This window comes from Chenopodium quinoa, unplaced genomic scaffold, assembly GCF_001683475.1.
Source record: "Chenopodium quinoa cultivar QQ74 unplaced genomic scaffold, ASM168347v1, whole genome shotgun sequence".
Lineage (NCBI taxonomy): Eukaryota > Viridiplantae > Streptophyta > Magnoliopsida > Caryophyllales > Amaranthaceae > Chenopodium > Chenopodium quinoa.
In genome coordinates, this window is record NW_018743649.1 from 956,173 (window position 1) to 971,366 (window position 15,194).

Here is a 15,194-nt window from a genome sequence, read left to right on the forward strand (position 1 = left end):
CTGAGTTGAGTGAGGGATATTGGTGGGTGATGGTGGTGGTGCGGCTATTGCTGTTGGTGTTGGTATTGTTGGGGGAAAGCAGGGAGCAGGGGAATGGTGTTAAGGGTGGCTGAATGCGGTTGTTTCTGGCGGATTGGTGGCTGGAGGTGGTTGTGATTTTGGTGGCTGGTGAGGGTGGTGATGTGAGGTGAAGAGGGCAGCAGTGGTGGAGCTGGTGGTTGTTGTTGGTGTTGGTGTTGGTGGGCAGCAGTGGTGGAGCTTGGTTCAATTTTTTGCCTCGAACCTCGGACAATGAACCCGATCGACCAAGGACCCGAAAACACCTACAACCAAAAACAACACAAGGGGATTTTTTTAAAGATAAAATAAAATAAAATGAGATAAATAAAGTAAAATAAAATAAGATAAATAAAGTAAAATAAAATGCTAAAACTAAATAAATAATAAAATTAAATGAAATAACATAAAATAAAGAAAAAAAAACTAGAAACTAAAAGAAAAATAAATAAAAAGAGAGAAACTAGGAATTAATAAAACTAAGTTAATCTAAATTAAACTAAAAACTACAAAATACTCAAATAAAAAGATAAAAGACGAGAATAAGCAAAATAATAGAAATAAAGGATAAAATGAGCTTAATTATTGAAATAATCCGATAAGTATTCAATAATCACCCCTAAAAGTGACATAAAAGTACTTATCAGGATGTTACTCCGAAGGCGCATTTTTGTGGATTTAATCGCATGTTGTATTTTTTTATGCGAGTGAAAAATTTGCGTAAAGCGTTTATATGTCTCATTCTATCTTTGGACTTTACAATCATATCATCCACATACACTTCTATTTCTTTATGCATCATATCATGAAAGAGAGTCGTAGCCGTTCTTTGGTACGTAGCTCCTGCATTTTTTAAACCAAATGGCATGACTGTATAGCAATACGTACCCCAAGGGGTGATAAAACATGTCTTTTCTTTGTCCTCTTTTGCCATTAAAATTTGGTTGTAACCTGCGTATCCATCCATAAAGGATAACATCGCATGTTCAGCCGTGTTATCTACCAATATATCAATATGTGGTAAAGGAAAATCGTCTTTAGGGCTAGCCTTATTAAGGTCCCTAAAGTCGACACACATGCGAACTCGTCCATCCTTTTTATGGACTGGGACGATGTTTGCTACCTATTCTGGATAATTACATACGCGAATGAAACCTGCGTCCAATGGTTTTTGTACTTCTTCTTTTATTTTTAACGGGACGTCAGGTTTCATTCGTCGAAGTTTTTGTTTTACTAGTTTAGAGATAGGGTTCAAGGGAATGGTATGTTCCGCAATTTCCCTATCTATTCCAGGCATGTCCTTGTATGACCAAGAGAACACGTCTTCGAATTCTTTGAGCGTCGATATGAGGGTCGATCGCTCTTCCGGATTCAGAGCTAAGCCAATTTTGACTTCTCTTTTGTTTTCATTAGTTCCCATATTGATTGTTTCAGTTTCTTCAATGATAGGGTTCTTTTATTCTCGTTCATTCATTAGTTCAACCAACTTATTGATATCTTCATTAGATTGATTGTTATAGCATTTGAAAGATTCAATAGAAGGCATATACTCGGAAATAGAGCTCATATTATTAGAATCAAAAGAAAGTACATTAAGAGAAGAATCCTTTTGGGATCTTCGTCCTTAGAACTAGAAAGTAAAGACTCAGTAATGGCCACAAGGCCTAGATTCTCAGCTTCCCTAGAGTCTATAATAGATTCGTCGTCCGATTCTTCAAACATCTTCCCTTCGCTTGTGACGATTTCCAGCTTATTACCTTTGTGATTAGTCCACTTGAAAGATTTCCTCCACCCATGCTCCAAGGTTTCATTAGAAGGGGTGATCAATGAAGTTGGGTCAAAAGCTTCATCTTGGATGGCATTTTGATTGGTCATTGCAGCGACATGATTTTGTTCTAGTCCAAATAGCAAGTTAAATGCTTGCCTATCAAAGCACCCTGGAATTGGGTATTTTGATTTAAAGATACTAAAATCGTCATCCAAGAAGTAGCAATCGTGAAATATTTTGAATCCAGGCTTCTTGATTCCTTCCAAAACTAGTGATTCTGGAAAGTCATAGCATGGGTAGTCTTCTCCCTCCCTAATGAATTGTCCATTAAAGGTTTGTTGGTAGTATGGGAGTAAAGTGACTATCCCTTTCTTGTTGTTGTCTCTACGTGCTTTGTTTTTCGCATTGTGAGACTTTAATTTTTCTTTGGTTGGTTTATATCCCAATCCAAAAGAGAAGCTTTTCTTTGGGATAGGAATTAAGAAGATTTCTTCATTCTTATTCCTAAAGGCATCCCAGGAAAGTAACTACTCTTGAGTAAGATGTTGTTTACTATCCGGTTGGAATATGGATCAAGCTTGAAAGGTTCTTCCAAGTATTCTTCCATTTCTATTGTGTATATTGGCTCCGCGGCAAATCCCCACATGTCCTCTTCATCATAATCGTGGTTTATTTCTAAGAGTGATTGATCATTTATAGCTATTTTAAGTGGAGAAGCATGTATAGTCATAGGAAGCCCTTGATAGTTCAACCTAATCATTTGATGAAGTGAGGATGGTATTGCACCAAGCTCATGTATCCAAGGACGTCCAAGTAGAAGGTTGAATGTAGGTTTTATGTCCATAACGTGGAATTTAACCATCTTTTGTATTGGGTCTGTGGTAACTGGTAGCTTAACAGTTCCACACACCGATCTTCTCGGATTGTCATAGGCCCTAATGCTTTGTGTTGTTGATCAAAAATCTTTTTCTGGATTAAGGCCTAAGTATTTTGCAGTTCGCAATGGGCACACGTTTACAGCTGACCCATTGTCTACCAAAGTTAGAGGGATGTTGTATCCCTTGCACCCCACGGTTAAATATAATGCGTTGTTGTGGGTAGTGTCTTTTGAAAGCAAATCATCATTAGTGAAAATGATTAATTTGTCATATTTCTCGCTAGTAAGCAAGCTAACGAGATCTTGAGGGGTTGTGTCTGTGCTTACAGACAAAGCCGTCAGAGCATTCATAAGGGAATTCCTATGTTCTTTAGAAGTACTTAAGAGTTCCCAAATGCTAACATTTGCCTTGGATTGGCGAAGTTGTTTGACCAATGGATCTTCCACCTCAAGTGGAGGTGGTATTGTATTTTTCATTTGACCTTGAATTTGATTTTGTGTGGTCGAAGATCCATTTGGTGGTGGTGCTTGGTAAACTCGCCCAGAACGAGTTAGATGATCTATCTCGTTTGGATTAGTTGTAGGGCTCATAAACCAACTTTCTTCTAGAGGCTTTGAGCGTGCCTCCATTTCAAGATGTTCCATGAGTTGAGCTTGATGTCATTGTTCATCCAAGGAGAGATTTGATAAGTCTTTTGACTTCCCCAAGAAATGATCTCAATCAAGTGCTCCATTTGTTTCATTTTGTAAATAAGATGGAGGTGGGACGGCGGCATACTTAGAGACATATAAGTCTTGAAAGTTGTCATCCCATATTCCACATACTTCATTAGTTTCCCCTATGATTATTGTGTATAGAGGTTCTCCTATAGGTGTGATATAGTTCAAAGGATTGAACCTATCACTTCCTATATGGTCCTCATTGATGTGAAACACCCCTAAGGGGGACGCATTATTTTTAGGTTTAGGCGTGGGAATTCTCCCATCGTCTACCAAATCTTGTATTTTATGCTTTAAGACAAAGCAACGTTCAGTATCGTGTCCATTGCCTCTATGATAAGCGCAATAAGCATTACCATCCCAATTAGCAAATCTTCTTTCTGGTGGAGTGGGTGGTGTTGGTCCTGTTGGTGCAAGTAAACCTTTTTCATTTCATTTATCTAGCAATTCTTTATAGCTCACAGGAAATGGAGTAAATTTTCTTTCTCTTGTCCATCTTTTCCTAGGATCATTATATTGATTCGTGTTATTGTATTGAGTGGAGGTCGCAAATACGTCAATAAAGGATGATGTGCTATCATTCCCCTTATTGTAGTTATTTTTAGGTTGATGATGATGATGGGGTTTATTTGCTTTTTCTTTAGCAAGATCATCTTCAATCCTAGTAGCCACTGAATAGACCTTTTGAAAAGTGTCTAAACCAAGGTAACGTAGATGTTTTTTGTACTTTTCATGACAGTTGTCAATGAATTTATGTACTAATTTGATTTCGGGTGGCCTTTGGGCAAGGTGGGACGCCTTTACTCGCCATCTACCATAGAAAGCAAGGAAACCTTCATCGTCGCCTTGCTTTAGCATTTCGAGTTCACATAGAGTGGATTTGAACTCTACGTTACTCTCATATTGGGTAATGAAAGCCGAAACTACATCTCCCCATGTTGCTTTGAATTTTGGATCTAGCCCATAGTACCACTCTCTTACGGTTAGGTCTAGAGATAAAGGGAAAGTCAAAGCATAAAGCTTAGGATCAACTCCCTTTAATGACATGGTGCTAGTGAAACACATTAAATGATTTTGTGGATTATTGGTCACCTTAAATATTGGCAAGTCCGTAGCTACGAACTTTTCTGGTAAAGCAAGTCCTGCGGGAGGAGCAAACTTTTCTGTGTCGGAGTACTTGTTCCCCATTGTAGAATGAAGAACTAGATTCTCCAACGACTTTTCTTTTATGGATAATTGTTCCATCTTTTCTTGCAAGGCTAAGGCTTCAGCATTTTTCTTATTAGCCTTTTCAATTTTCTTAATTCTTTTCTCCTCGGCTTCTTAAGCCTTTTACTCTCTCAAACGAAGAATCTCCTCTTGAAGTTCTTCAATGGTTGACATTGTTGTTGGACTAGGACCAGTTGTTGAAGAAAAATGGTTTGAAAGGGATTGATCTTTGGATGGTAAACGTAGAAGGCGAGTGCCTGGGAGTCTTCTTTCCCAAGATTGGAAACCGGCCCGAAACGAAGTACGAAAGAATAAGTAAACTGATACGATTGTTTAGAAGGGGAATAAAGAAAAAGAAAATGACGCAAGATATATTCGAACGGATGACATCGCCCTTAACAATTCTTGAATAAAGATATCGTTTTGATGAGTCAATTCGTTCTTTGAAAAATTAAAATTGATTCATACACTGGACGCGTGCAAGTGATTCAGTTGCACGCGGATGTCACGCGCAACGAAATGACTAGTGCTAGGAGGGGTCGCACAACTCAATGAGTTGCGCGCGCCACCTTCTCGTATGATTTTTTTTTAATTCGAGCGCTTTTTTTTGTTTTCCCTTTTTTTGCATTATGCTTTTTGTTGTTTTTTTTTATGTTACCCTTCGAATATGACTCTAAATCAAAAAGAGACGACTTCGTAATTGGGAACCTAGACCAAACTAAAAAAAGAAGATTATCCTAACACGTTTCATATAGTCACATAATCACATAAGCATGCCACAAGTCAAGATTCACGTATTGCCATTCTAAGTTAAAAGTCTTGGGTGTCCAAGGTACCATATCTTAAGAAACGACGCACAAATCTATCACTCAACGAGTTGACCTATGACATCGTCCTCCCAACATTTTGTTGGCGATATGGGTGGGATGATTGTTATTGATTTCGGGATAGAAGCCTAGTGTTGGCCGCAACCCCTAGTCAATGAGCCAATCCCCAATGTTTGAGTGTGCTATACTTATGCATGATGCAATGTTGCTTGTTTGGTTTTTACTTTTGTGCAAAAGGAAGATATAATGCGTTCAAGTCTCGCTCTCTAACTAGAGATTATCCAAGTTAGCTCTCGTTACAACCCATAGGCAACTTGGTGTTGGAAACTTTGGACCATAACTACGAACTAATCATGTAAAGTCCCCAGTGGAGTCGCCACTGTAAGGAGGGTGATCCCATCGTAAGGGTTACTCTCCTTAAATGCCCATGGCCCCTTAAAAGCCTAGGACTTTACACTTGTTAGGGTGTATTAGGATTTGAATTCCTGACTGTTTAGGGACCTTGAATAAGAAATGATTCTATCATGCACGCTTTTTTATAAGGAACAAGTAGGAGTCGCCAATGAGTTTGAGGAAAACCCATAAACCTCGTTCATGCCTTTCTCCTAAGTAGAGTTCAAAGGATATTTAGCATGAATCATAAGTTTACCCATGCCCAAATTGGTCTACATAAACCAGAAATGAGTTCGGGAGCAAGGGTACTAAGATAACGTTCCCTTTAGAGGGGAATCGCGATCCTAGCCCTAGTGCGGCCTCTACTAGCTCTTCCTTTTGCACAATTTCATCACCAAACAATATATGCAACGTGATACCTAAAACTATGTTAATTGATTTTATTTACACACATCAATTCACGTAGGAATTACATCGTAAGGCCGTTATTCTTATTTAATTAAATTCGTGAAAAGAACAAGAAAATAAACAATATTCGCCTTGGCTTAAGTGATCAACCAACAATTGTTTTATTCAATTCTAATCTTTATAACGAAAGATGTTATATGGAATTGATTAATTAATTATTTTAAAGGTGATCAAACAACACTAATTAATTAATTAATTAAGGTTCTTTTAAACAAGAAAATAAACGTGATTTAACTAAGTGCTCGGGAATTTACCACTTCTCTTTGCTAGATCTTCGTTTAGAACACTTATGGGTTCCTTCTTGTTGGGGAACCTCCACCGTAGTAACAAAGTATCAAAGGGGTGAGTGTTTAGGACAAGAGGGTTAGGAAGCATAAGTTCACAAGTATTCTGCCAGCGTTTTAGGTTATTTTCTCTGTCTTTAAGCCTCGGATTAGGGTCTTATTTATAGGGAATGATTAGGTTTAGGGTTAAGAGCATTCTGCCGCAGCAGGTGTCGCGCGCAACTGGATGAGTAGCACACGGCTGTCACGCGCAAGTGAATAAGTCGCGCGCAGTTATTTGTCTTGCGCGCAGCTCTATGGTAAAATTCGATTTTCCAATATTTTGATATTCTAAATCTTTCGCGAGCGCATCTCCAGAAGTTGCGCGGAGTGCTACGCACAACTGAATAAGTTGCGCGCAAAAGTTGAGCGCCACTTTGTGAGATGCGCGCGACATTTTTCGCGGCAGCTCATCAAGCAGTTGAATATTAGAACAAAAATTAGAGATGGATGGGATCACTTACCACCCAATTCTTAACTATTACTGGTTGCTAAGGCCTTAACCATTAAGAATTCTCTTAAAAATATTTTTTGTTATGTATAATCCACATAAACAAACCTCTGTATTTACTACAACAGCCCTGAAACAACAAACCAGGCAAGATTATTCAGGAAATCAAGCAGAAAAAATCAGTCGAATAAGCCCATGTTATTCTTCGGCAATTGATTTAAACAAATAGCTTCCCATCACAAAGGATGAACCAAGACAAAACCTACAAGAGCAACCAAATAATAGAAATCTGAAATTGAACAATACAAAAAAAATTCCACAAATTGATTATTATTGATTCTTGAACAACAATACACTTCATAAATGTGTAAAATTACCACTCAAAACTCTCACCAATTTATTTACCAATTTACTAAAACACCTCATATTTGACAAAAAAATATCCTAACATCAACTAAGCTTGTTTCTCAATCAATCAAATTAAAATTCCATCAATTCCACAAAACACAAACAAACATCAACAACAACATACAAATCACAGCATAGATCATATATAAATCATTACATTCTAGAAATTAAATAAACAAATGAATGACATATCGACCATGCAATAATATCTGAGTTTCTTCACCTCAAACTAGAATCCACCAAACCTTGCTCCGTCTTACTCCTTCCGCCTATTTTAGAAAGAAAACAGAGAAACTGGAGGATGAGAAAAAAAAAAAATTAAAAAGCATAGATGAACATTGAACTAATTAGAACAAGAAAGAGAAAAGGGAGATAGAATTGTACCTGAAGATCAACAATTCTTTTACAAATCAGACAATAATGCTATTGACAATATAAAAAATCAACCCAAAAAAAGATAAATCACTCAAATTTAACCCAAATAATACCACCACACAGTCAAAGAAAACATTAAAATTCAACCAAAAAACGAAAAATAAATAGAACAAATAAACCCTTAAAAAATCAAAAAAAAATCGAACAAATAAACCCAAAAAATTGAAAACAAATCGATCAAATAAACCCCATTTAAACGAAGCGATTTCGCACAAATACACCCATAAAGATTCAACCCAAAAAATTCGAAAACATATCAAAAACAACATGAACATATATGCAAAAAATCCATGACAATTGAACAAGTAAAGCCCAAATATTTGAAATTAAATCGAGAAAGAGAAACGAGATCGAACCTGACAAATGTGACGATCGGAAAATCATCTTCCACAAGAATCGAAGCACCATCGTCGAAAGGGATGTCGTTGGTGTTGAGTTGCTGAAGTTTCTCTCTCTAGGTTCTCTCTCCTCGTTTCCCCTGAATACTCTAACCCTTTTTCCTTATGACTTATGAGATGAAAAGACAAAGGGGAAGAAGGTGAGGAAGTCGGTGAGAGAGCAAAGGCTAAGTAAGTCGGTGGGAGAGCAGCAGGCATCAACAAATAGGAATAAGGGGCAGAATTGACAATTCATTAATGTTGGGGGTAAGGCTGTAATAGTACCAAAAAGAACTATTCTCAAGAAGTATTTCGTTCTGTATTTTTATAAGGGTTATAGATTAAGATATAGATATGTCAGAGATAATCTTGGTTTTTTTTTTAATTTTTTTTATAAAATTATTTTTTATGAAAATAAATAAAAATAAAAAATAAAATATGTTATGAAATATTATGTGGATCCCCATTATATTCATGTACCATATAGAATATTCTAGGTTTAGGGTTTAATGTTCCCTAAGAAAACCATAGCTATTGTGTGTGTGTGTGTATATATATATATATATATATAGGAGTTGGATCATGTGAAAACCAACCTTAAGTTAAAAACTGAAAACACAAAATCTTGACCGTAGATTCAAACTCATCTTATCCTACGGTAGGGGTTTTTTCCAGCCTTTTGGTTTCTCTCTCCTGCATTTTCATGCATAACATTCTTTCTCCTCTCTTTTCTCTTTCCTGATTTCTACATTCTTCCTCAAACTTCATACTACTTCTCCAAAGCATAGTTGTGATTGATTCGATTCTTCATCAAATTGATTCCTATTATTGTCTACGATCTATCAAGTAAGGAAATCGTTTATAATTTTGCTTTATTTTAGCTTTTTTAATCAATGTTTTTTGAGTTTTTTTTTTTTTTTTTGAGTTTTTCGTTTCTTATTTGTGTAATTTTTGAGTTTTTCGTTTCTGTTTTTTGTTATTTTCTGATTTTTAAATTGTTTTTTGAGTTATTATTTTGCGTTTTTCATAATTTCTTCATATCGTTGTTTTTTGAGTAATTTCTTGAGTTTTTCGTTTTCGATTTGTGTAATTTTTTTGAGTACTTTGCTTCTGTTTTTTATTAATTTTGTAATTTTTGGCAAATTTTGTAAGTTTCGTAGGAGTAATTTAACTTTATTTGAGGTAGTTCATTCTTAATCGAGTTTCATATAAGTTTAATTATGTTATAATTCAGCTTAATTTCTTCGTTTGGCATTCTGAGCACATCAATTTCGTCATCAAATTTTCCTACGTTAATCGATCATTTCATTGTATATTGATCAATTTCTCTATTTTCAATTTGTGTTTGATTTTTCGGCTTAATTTTTTGAATTTGATTTCGATTTTTTCGGTTTTATTTTTTCTCAATTGTGTTCGATTTTTTCATTTTAAGTTTATCAGTTTGTGCTCGATTTTTTCGGCTTAGTTTATCACTTTGTGTTCGATTTTCAATTTCATCATCAAATTTTCTGAACTTTGTGTTTTATTTGATTATTTTGATGATATTTTTCTAATGTTGCTGCATTTTATTGATGTATTTAGTCTGATTGTCAGAAATGTGATTTCCTTGCTTTTGTGTTGCCGTAGAAATTGTTTATATATACAACCTATAATTGGACAGTAAGCTGCTCGTTTGTGAATGGACTGTAAGCTGCTCGTTTGTGTATAGGTGTGTGATTGGGTGAAAGTTCTGCTTGTGATTGTGAGCGTGTTGATTTCACTCCTGTGTGGTGTGATGTGTAGATATGTGATTTTGCCTATTAATGGGTTGTTATATGTTGTGTATAAGAAAGAATGTGATTAAATAAGTTCTGCTTGTGATTGTGATTGTGAACGATATTTTGTTTAATTCTGCAGTAGATTTGTACATTTTCATTTAAGATTTTATTCGAACAGTAGTGCAGATCATCCATGACAGTCTAGACATTTGAGTTATTGTTATTATTCCACTCAAAGAGTAAGAGAGTTGAATGTTAATACCAAGTGATCAATTGTATTGTTATCCTACTATAGACTTTCTTTTGAAGTAATGGTACCAGAATCTAAGTGCACTCTGATACGGAGCTAGATATGTATTGTTTTGTGAATCATAGCCTCATAGGCTTATATCTGTTAAATGGTAGAAGTGTGTCCTTAGAAATTTATTTCTAAAATTCGAGTATGCTAGTTTGCGTTATTGCAAGCTCTATCATGCCTAATCTTACCTTGTCAGCTGGAGTTAGTATAGTAACCTTCTTCAGCCTTTGTGAAGATTTATCTCTGATTGTATGATTTTTGGTGCCTGCCTGTTCAATATCTACATTTAGTTGGGATTCCTCATATACAGGTGGCTTGCTCGTATCATGATATCCTGGTATGCTTTTATTTGCCTCTGCTTCTGTTCTTGAAACGTTGATCTTGTCAAGCTTGTTTTGCTTCAGTCTGTATGATGTTGGTCTGTATGATGTTGGTCTGTGATGTTGGTATGCTTTTATTGGCTGTTTTGGCATGTTGAAAGCCTATTAGCTCAATTGGTCGAGCACCGTGTAATCACGGGATGTAGGTTCGAATCCTACATAGACTTTTTTAATACTTATTTTTATATTTATCGACCTCTAGGTAAATGGTGTCAAATTGATATAATTACCCGAAGTTAATATATAGTTACCTTATTTTCGATATAATGACCTTAGAATTATGGAAATGTTAAATTTTGTTTCAGTCACCTTATTTTATATATAGTGACCTTTATTTTTGTATATAGTGACCTTTATGTAAATGGTGTCAAAAACTCAGACGATATAGTTACTTTATTTTTGTATATAGTGACCTTAATGTAAATGTTGTAAAAATTGTTATAGTTACCCTATTTTTGTATATAGTGACCTCTATGTAAATATGGTCAAAATTGAAATAGTTACCCTATTTTTGTATATAGTGACCTTAATGTAAATATTGTAAAAATTGAAATAGCTACCCTATTTTTGTATATAGTTACGTTATTTTTATATATAGTGACTCTATGTAAATATCGTCAATTTAGATAAAGTTACTTTATTTTAGCATGTAGTGACCTTTAAAACGTTGCGTTTGTCCAAAAAAAAAAAAAAAAAAAAAAAAAAAAAACCTTTAAAACGGTTGAATTGATTATATGTAAGGTTGGAATGATCTTAGGGCTATAGAACCGTCTGATCTTTTGTTCTAGTAATGAATGGCTAAGATTGCTTGTTTTTAGTTTTCACCATAAGCTCTGTTTTTAGCGGAACCTCCCCGTATATATATATATATATAATATATATATATATATATATATATATATATATATATATATTATATATATATATATATATATATATATATATATATATATATATACATCCCTTACTCAATGGAATGATAGATTGATCTATTCTCTCCTCAATTCCTCTCATATTCCCTTTATTTCATAACACGTTATCAGCACCAAACTCTACCTCTGGCTAGGAATCGTCTTTTAGGTAAGTGATTCCCCATGACGCGGCAAGGTCTACACAACATTGAGATAAGTACTTATCGTTTATTTGCTTATTCGATAACAATTTGAGACGGTTTATTGATTTCAAATATTTGATTCTTGATATGTTGTTTTTTTTTTTATTTGGAGCAAAATTATGTTAATTATATGATCCATGTTGTTAAAATTGGTGATGTAATTTATTGTGGTTGTCACGTAGCCGTAATGAGTTTTGGAAAGTTAGGTTTAGTTTTTTTTTTTTTACATACTCCTCCGATACTCACTAATTCTATGTGATAGATTGTTGTTGGGATTTCTTTTCATGGGCCTTTATTTCTTTGGGTAATTCAAGAGCACGTGTATTTTTATTCCTTAATTTGATACATTGTATGATTTGTTATACAAGGGGATTATGATAGAGGTTTTGTTATTAGACTTCAAGATTAATTTTTAACTAACATAAAATCATAAATAGGTTGTTCTTGGATTATTTTACGAAAGAACTTTAGGCACTTTTTGGTTGGGAGGTATTGGGAGGAAAAGTAAAGAAAGGAAAAATATAGATTCTGATGTTTGGTTTTAATAATCAAATTGGATTTGACAGGAAATGAGGGAAAATAAAGGAAAACTCTATTTATAATCTTCCCTTTCATTTCTTCCCAAAATTAAAGGAATTTGGGAGGAAAGAAAGAATTAAATCCATTAAACTTAAAATTAGTTTTTCCTTCCCTTTCCTCCCTTTATTAATGTCATACCCAACAATAGATTCCTCTTAATTTCCTTATTCTACTAATATCAAACTAAACATTGGATGATATAGTTTCTTTCATTCATTTCCTTTCCCTTCTCTTTCTTAATTTTCCATTCCCTTTCTTTCCCTATATTTCCTTTACTAATATTGAACCAAACAAAGCCTTAAGGGACTTACAAATAGACTAAACTGAAATTTGACCTAGCTAGTTAGTTAAATATGCTATTCTAAAAGTACATGGAATGCAAGACAATGTTCTTTTTTTAAAAAAAAATAAATAAATAAATAAATAAATAAAATACTCACACGTGGTTTGCAGATTTCTACTTCCATATAGTTTCACAAGTATGAGAAAACATATCTATCTCAATCTCATGATATGATGTACTCTTTCCATCAATCTTTCTCAGTCCAACAAAAGGCGAAAAACACAACTTTAAATTGTTTTCGGTTTTATAACAAAAAGGTTCAGTTTCAATAACAAATTGCTTAAAATAGAAGACGGTATAAACATATTAAATGAACGAATGAATGAATTGAATTAAACAGATTAAATGATGAAATTATGAGAAAAAAAAAACATGAAAAAGACTATTATACTCATAAGCAACTTTGGCGATGACATGATCTTCTCTAGCATAGTTATTATTTATGTATACACAACACATTTATTCCAAAAGATGAATCAACCATAATATAGTCCGGTGTAGAAAGTATGTTAAGTAAGGACGTGAAAACAGGTTAGTAATATATACTGTAACTCATATAGGTAGCTCGGCTTTAGGGACAAACATGGTTAAAGGAAGAATGATTAAAAATTGTCGTGTATCCTCTCTTTCATATTCATTCCTTTTACTTATTTCATTTCTCCTTACTCCTCTAATCCTCTCCTTATTCTCATTTCTTGTTCCTTTTTCCTTCCTTCTACTCCCTCATCTCATCTCTCCTTCTTAAGATTTTGTTTAATTGATATACATTCATATTCCCCACACTCTTAAAGTATTTTTTATTACAGTCTGAAAAGTATCCCCCTCCATTTATTTCCCAAACTCTCCTTTTTCTCGGACTCAATTTCCTTCTCCTTGCTCCATAACTCCCTGTCTCTATCTCTCTCTTTCTAGCTACAGGAAAAAAAAAAGATAATTTAATACATGATAATTCTGATTTAATGAACAGATTGTTGTATTCGTTAAGCAATTATTGGATCCCCTCTCCTTTAATTACACACACGTACTCTCCCTCCTACCTATAGGTCTTTCCTTTTTCATGATTATAAAGTAACTTTTAATAGGATTATGTTCATGATCATTGATGGAACTCTTAACTTCATTTTGCTTGATAATAGCAAAGTGAAGTAAATATCTTCAATAGCATCACAAGTTCTTAGTGTAAAATCATGATTATATTACCTTGTTTCAAAATAATTGCAACACTTCCAGTTTTGCACTATTAATAAACCTTATTTGACTACATATTTTTACTAATTTTTTGAAACTTGAAAGCTTATGCTATCAAGTAAAATATTGTTGAAATTATATTGTATATTCTCATAATATGGCTGAGTGGGGTGGAATCTCCACCCCACTCCGCCATTGCAGTAGATAAAATGGAAAGTCCTCTTCGACTTAGGCTGTCAAGAGGAAAGGAGAAAATTTGGAAGTGGGTTAAAAGCTCATGCCCATCCAAATGTTCAGCTTCCCCTTCCGATATTCCACCAACAATTACTTCTCCGGGTTGCTTCTCATGTCTCAGACAATTTAAGCGTCGAAAGGGTTCTAGAGGCGAATCGGTTTCTGACACAGCATCGTCTTCTTCTGGTCAGGGTTCGGTGGCTCACCTTCGAGGGCCACCTCCAGGGCCATGAATGTTAGCGCTTGGAACTGTAGGGGTCTTGGTATGGCGGACTCCCCGAAGGTTCCGTATGTGGTTTCTCTAGTCCGCTCTTTCGGTGTAGATATGATGTTTCTTATGGAAAATTTAGTTTCAGTTGATGTAGCTGTAAAAAAATTAGCTTCGGTTAGTTTTGATGGTTTTTGTGGTTGTGATGCGGTAGGCCTTAGTGGAGGGTTAGTGGTTTTTTGGTTTGCTCCACTAGTAGTTACTCCGGTATCTATATCTCCTAATGTTATATTTTGTAAAGTTGAAGGTCATGGACAAGCAATAAAATACATTCTGTTTGTGTACGGTTCGCCTCATACTTCTGTTAGATCCTTGGTTTGGGAAAAAATCACCAATATTTTAAATTCAGTTTCGAATGTAGTTCTTGTAGGTGATTTTAATCAGGTTGAATAAATGGATGACAAAATTGGGGGTTCTTTAGAAATTCCTGGCCGTCACCAGTTTATAGAATGGAAATTGCAAAATGCACTTATTGATATTCCATTCTCGGGACCCCAATTTACTTGGACCAATGGACAACTCCAGAATCCCACTTATGAAAGGCTAGACAAAGCTTATGCTACTGGGTCATGGTTAGATTCATACTCCGATGCATCTCTTCTTCACCATTCCCTGATCATGCTGCTATTATTTTGAAAGAATCAGGGCTTACTTGTACTCGTCGACGGCCTTATAAAATTGAAAACTGGTGTCTGGGTATAAAGGAAATTACGGATATTA

The 15,194-nt window shown here is 34.8% G+C and overlaps 1 long non-coding RNA gene across 1 annotated transcript; it reads right to left on the minus strand.

The window, feature by feature from the left end:
- Positions 1-7,533: 7,533 nt before the first annotated feature.
- LOC110683266 lies at positions 7,534-8,725 on the minus strand. Its single transcript, XR_002503589.1, has 2 exons — positions 8,293-8,725; positions 7,534-7,770 (listed from the first exon to the last, which is right to left on the minus strand). It is a non-coding gene; the product is annotated as an uncharacterized LOC110683266 (long non-coding RNA).
- Between the last annotated feature and the right edge of the window lie 6,469 nt (positions 8,726-15,194).